The 5991-nt window shown below is 38.9% G+C and overlaps 1 pseudogene; it reads right to left on the bottom strand.

The window, feature by feature from the left end:
- Positions 1-4262: 4262 nt before the first annotated feature.
- LOC131758995 (ras-related protein Rab-5A pseudogene) lies at positions 4263-5002 on the bottom strand (annotated as a pseudogene).
- Between the last annotated feature and the right edge of the window lie 989 nt (positions 5003-5991).

The raw sequence follows: 5991 nt of genomic DNA, 5'->3' as shown, positions 1-5991 counted from the left end.
ATGGAATATAAAATAGTTAAACCATGTTGAATGTTCACTGAGATACAAAAGACAAAAACATCCCACTTGACCACTTGATCTTCATCAACTCTCTGTATCAGCTTCTTTTGTTACGTTCATTTTATAAATGAACTAAGATACAGAGGGGTTAACTAACTTAGCCAAAATCTCCTTGTTAAGATGTGGAATTGGGACTCAGGTCCATCTATATTGCCTCTGGAAGAATATAGAGGACAGATTGTTCACATTGAAAAATTTTTTTTTAACATCTTTTTTGGACTATAACTGCTTTACAATGTTGTATTAGTTTCTGCTGTATAACAAAGTGAATCAGCTATACGTACACATATATCCCCATATCCCCTCCCTCTTGCGTCTCCCTCCCACCCTCCCTATCCCACCCCTCTAGGTGGTCACAAAGCACGGAGCTGATCTCCCTGTGCTATGCAGCTGCTTCTCACCAGCTATCTAATTTACATTTGGTAGTGTATATATGTCAGTGCTACTCTCTCACTTCGTCTCAGCTTACCTTTCCCCCTCCCCGTGTCCTCAAATCCATTCTCTACGTCTGTGTCTTTATTCCTGTCCTGCCCCTAGGTTCTTCAGAACCATTTTTGTTTTAGATTCCATATATATGTGTTAGCATATGGTATTTGTTTTTCTCTTTCTGACTTACTTTACTCTGCATGACAGACTCTAGGTCCATCCACCTCACTACAAATAACTCAGTTTTGTTTCTTTTTATGGCTGAGTAATAGTCCATTGTATATATGTGCCACATCTTCTTTATCCATTCATCTGTCAATGGACACTTAGGTTGCTTCCGTGTCCTGGCTATTGTAAATAGTGCTGTAATGAACATTTTGGTACATGACTCTTTTTGAATTATGGTTTTCTCAGGGTATATGCCCAATAGTGGGATTGCTGGGTCATATGGTAGTTCTATTTTTAGTTTTTTAAGGAACCTCCATACTGTTCTCCATAGTGGCTGTATCAATTTACATTCCCACCAATAGTGCAAGAGGGTTCCCTTTTCTCCACACCCTCTCCAGCATTTATTGTTTGTAGATCTTTTGATGATGGCCATTCTGACCGATGTGAGGTGATACTTCATTGTGGTTTTGATTTGCATTTCTCTAATGATTAGTGATGTTGAGCATCTTTTCATGTATTTGAAGGCCATAATTTTGTTTAAAAAGTTTAATTGAATTCCCACTGTAGGTAGAACTTCACATTCTGTCTCCTACCACAAATCTAGCATTAGAGCATTTTTACCCAGCAACTTAATACATATTTAATGATGACAAGTATCACAAAAGAAAGGATATTTTTAAACAATTTAAAGTTGATATATATATATCAGTGCCCTTACTGTCTGGTTATAGTAGATGAACATTTTTTAGAAAAAAATACATGAATGACATTACTACTAACCATGTATAAATGCTTAACAGACTCTCCTTATTAAGGTAGCAGGGCTGTTACAATCCTAAACACTTTTTGTGGCTGTTCAATATACCTTTGGGTGTCATTGTTTTAATTGATGTCCACATGTATTTTGTTAGTTTGGGTTTAAATAGATATTCAAGCACCCTAACCACAAGTCCAATAAAGCTTGGCCCAATGACAGTTCAAGGATTATAACCCTGTTAGTAGGCAGAAAAGATGGTGCTGCTTTTACTTAACAAAGATTAGTGCTCCGATATTGGGTAGATGTTTATATTGGTTTAGGGTGTGGGTGGTGATGTAGATTGAGAGGACAGAGCAGAGAAAGTGGAGAGTAAAGTGTTATTAGCAATAAAAGATAAACACTTCTGGAGAAATAATAATAGTTTTGAAATAGGAATGAACCTCCCAGTCAGGCAGTTCAACCCCCTACTGAGAGGTGGAGTCAGGCAAGTCTCTCCCCTAAACTGGTTACATAATATTCCCCCCCCCCCCCCCTTAGGAGGTTTCACAACCTCTTTTATAAACTGTTACTGTGCTTATTCAATCGTATCCCGGGGAAAGGTAACTAATTTTTAACTTTAACCAGGATGGCTTGACCTTCCCATGCTAAGTCTGGTGAACAAGTGTAGGCTGCTGTTCCATAACCTTTCTTTGACTCCTCATCACAAATTCCATCACAATAAATGATAAATACAAAGATTGAAAACGCTTTGTTTTCCCTTTCACCTGATTGAAATACTCAGCTTTAAATGTATTGCTGTTTAAATGATCTCTCATCTTAGTCACCAAATCCATCATTTGGATCAAAAAGATTAGGCTGGCACCCACCTACCCAGCCCTAAATCCAAGCAAATGTTTTCGAGGAAGGGACCATTTCACTGGGCTTTGAGATGGATAGAGGCCATCCAACAAATCCATATCGAAGATTCTTAAAACAAAGAACTTTAAAATGGTTCCTCCAAGAATGAGTTTGGCAGATGTTTTGATGCCTATATGTTTAAAGGGTGGGATGGAAATTGCCCAGCGCTGCAAGTCCGAATACCTCAGCTCTGGCTCTCATTGTGTGCTGTCCCAGGAGAAATGTCAAGTACTCTGAGCCTCGGTCTCCTCTTCTCTAAAATAAGCTTTGTCAGAGGATCCATGGGCTACATGTGTGAACACAAGGGATGCCCATTTTGATTATTACTTCCGGGTAGACCTAATGTATGTCACCTGGGGAAATTAACTTCAGCCTCCAAGACTACAGCTTCAACTGCCTTAAATGGAAGGACATGACCTGTGAACCCTAACTTGGTTTATTTTTTTTAATTTAAAAAATTTTTTTTTGCTTTTTATACCACTGTATTCCAACCCGAGCACCTCAATATAAAACTAAACAATATAAAACTAAACCCTCGTGAAATGTTTTCCTTACTAATTTTGAGTTACTGTGAATGTACAAGTTCTGCTAGCAGTTCAACACTTAAATAGATTAAATCATCTCTGACACATGGTAGATTTCATATAATGAAAATACCTAAAACAATTAGTGCAATATACTGACCTGATCAAAATAAAATGAACTTGGGAAAACAAAGCTGCAAGATTGTTACTAACATATCCAATACTTATGTTACAAATTACTGGTACATTGTTTATTATGGTTCTAGCCAGGTAGGAACAATTGAAGTCCCTTCCTTTCAAAGGGGGAGAGAAGGAAAAAATTAGCTGTTTTAGTAACTGTACATTTGGTATACTTTTAAGCAACTCTTAAATATTATAGAAAAGTAATAAACATATATGGAGACTGCAATGCAGTACCCTATTTACAGTACAGCTGAAGATCGAATTTAAAATAATCAAGTTTGGGCTTCCCTGGTGGCGCAGTGGTTGGGAGTCTGCCTGCCGATGCAGGGGACACGGGTTCGTGCCCCGGTCCGGGAGGATCCCACAGGCCGGGAGCGGCTGGGCCCGTGAGCCATGGCTGCTGGTCCTGCACGGGAGCCTGTGCTCCGCAAAGGGAGGGGCCGCAGCAGTGAGAGGCCCGCCCGCGTACCATACCGCAAAAAACCAACCAACCAAACAAAAAAACAATAAAATAATCAAGTTTGAATGTACATAATTGTTAGTGCATTGACTACGTTTATGTCCAAAGGGCACAAAACCCCCTCCCTACTCCCAAACAACAAAAGGTATATAATGGCCAGCAGTGATTAAACAGAAATCACAGACACCTGGTTTGTTTCATTTTGTTGAACTTACATGTTTGAAGGGAACACTATCCTTTAAGAGGCATTTTATTAGTTTTCATACTTCTAAAATAAGATGGGGTTACATTTGATTTTTTTTTACCCCATTTAAAAAATAACAGGACTAGCTATAACTTCGATGCCACTAATGTTCATTTTTTTCCCCTGAAGATGTGGGACTGTTTCCTTATGGCTAATTTGTTAAAATGTAGAATGTATACTTTAAAAAAGGATACTAAGAGAAATTACAGGTTGCCTGAATATGATAACTAAGCATAAATATCTTTAGAACCTCCTTCCAAAGAAAGAATTTTTTTGGAAAAGTCCAAATGAGTTAAGTTCCAAATCTTTTTCACAGAACCGGCTGGTTAACTGTGGGTTCAGAGTCATTTGTTTATACCACTGGTGAAGAGAAATGAGTCCTGCTAACCTTCCAAGGAAACAAGTGTACACACAGCTCTCTTTTCTCCCTTCCACTGCTGAAACATTAGTCAGAGGGTCACATGCATGTTATTAAAAATTAAGTTCAAAACACATAAAATAATTCTGTATTAGAAACTTGGCTATTGTAAGTCTCTTCTTTTGGGAAGTCATACTGGGCTGGTTAAATGCTCCAATTCCACTGTTATTAACAATTAGGAAGCAGAAGAACATTCCAGTTAGTTTAAACTGGAGGTTTAGTTACTACAGCACTGACTCCTGGTTGGCTGCGTGGGTTCTGTAAGGTCTACTCCTCTTCCTCTGGCAGAATGTGCTCCTGGATTCTGCGGTTCATTCTTTGGCAACTTTTTAGCTATTGCCATGAATATTTCATTTACATTCATTGATGTTTTAGCTGATGTTTCCATAAATAATAAACTGTTGTCATCTGCATAGGACTGTGCTTCCTGGAAATTGACAGCTGTTTTATTTGCGAGGTCAGACTTGTTTCCTGATAAAGCTATTACAATGTTAGGATTGGCTTGCCTCTGAAGTTCTGTAACCCAGTTTTTGGCTCTGACAAAGGACTCCTCGTTTGTGACATCATATACAACTACGGCTGCTTGCACTCATCTGTAGTACATTGGTGCTAGGCTATGGTATTGTTCTTCACCAGCTGTATCCCATATTTCAAACTTTACTGGTGTGTCATCAAAACACACAGTTGGGGCTAGAAAAGCAGCCCCCATGGTACTCTCTTGAAATTCATGAAAGTGGCCCTTCACAAAACAAAGCACTAAGCTCAATTTGCGAAAAGCAGACTCTCCCAGAAGTACTAGTTTGAACTGGCATATTTTATTTCCAGTATTTGGCCTGTGGGGTCTTGTTGCTCCTCCATCAGCCATGTCCAAATTTGAAAGAAGTCTCTAATTTCAGTCTCTTAAATGAATTTCCAGGATGCAAGGTGTCAATTAATTGTTTGCTTTCTGGAGGTAAAGAAACCTGAGACCGCAACGCCTGGGGCTGCGGCTCCGAAGCTTCCGGCCGCAGGTCCGGGGCGGAGCCTGAGAGGCTAAGGCTGAGGCTCCCTAACTTGGTTTAAAATAGACTCCTTCTGGAAGTTTTTTCAGAAATTCACTATAGGAGCAGAGATAAAAAGAAAGTACTGAAACATCTTTGGCTGTTCCATAAAATCTTGGAGCTGTTGCTTTTATGCTGATTATTATCAGCATAAAAGATTACTAAATGGAAAGATTATTAGGTGGAAATCATTTTGTCGTTCAAAATCATCTCTAGATTAGCCTTTGCTTAGATGATAAAATACTAGATGAAATGACATTTTAAAAACTTCTATTGTAAAACATTGCTTCCTGAATTCATGCATGCCCGAGTATAATGCACTATGGTAAAGTAGTTGAGAGTCTGAGCTCTGGAGCCCTACCACCTTCAAATTTTGCTTTTGCCACTTATTAGCTGTGTGACCTTGGACAAGTTACTTAAGCTGTCTGTGCTTTAGTTTCCTCATTGTTAAATAGGGATAATAAAAGTACCTACCTTATAGGACTGTAGGAGAACTTGCTAAATTAACAAATGTAAGACTTGGAATATTGTGAGCGCTATGCTTAGTGTTAGCCCTTAGCACAGTGTTTGGCAGTTAGGCACTGCGTAAATGTTACCTTTTACATTTTACTGTTTTAAATGATAGAGGATGTGATGCAAGAGGGTGGGAAGAACTCAGGAAGAGAGATTAGGACAAATCCATTTCGTTTATATGCTTTAGTCATTGTATCTACAGTGTTTATCAAACCAATTCTCTTTCTTGACAGCTACAATTCCCTGGGCATCTGCAGATGCCCAGAACCCAAGATTGGAAGGAAACATGAAGCTCTAATAG

The sequence above is a fragment of the Kogia breviceps genome, chromosome 6, assembly GCF_026419965.1.
Source record: "Kogia breviceps isolate mKogBre1 chromosome 6, mKogBre1 haplotype 1, whole genome shotgun sequence".
NCBI lineage: Eukaryota > Metazoa > Chordata > Mammalia > Artiodactyla > Physeteridae > Kogia > Kogia breviceps.
Note: the sequence above shows the minus strand (reverse complement) of the source record. Positions and strands in the feature narration are given on the sequence as shown.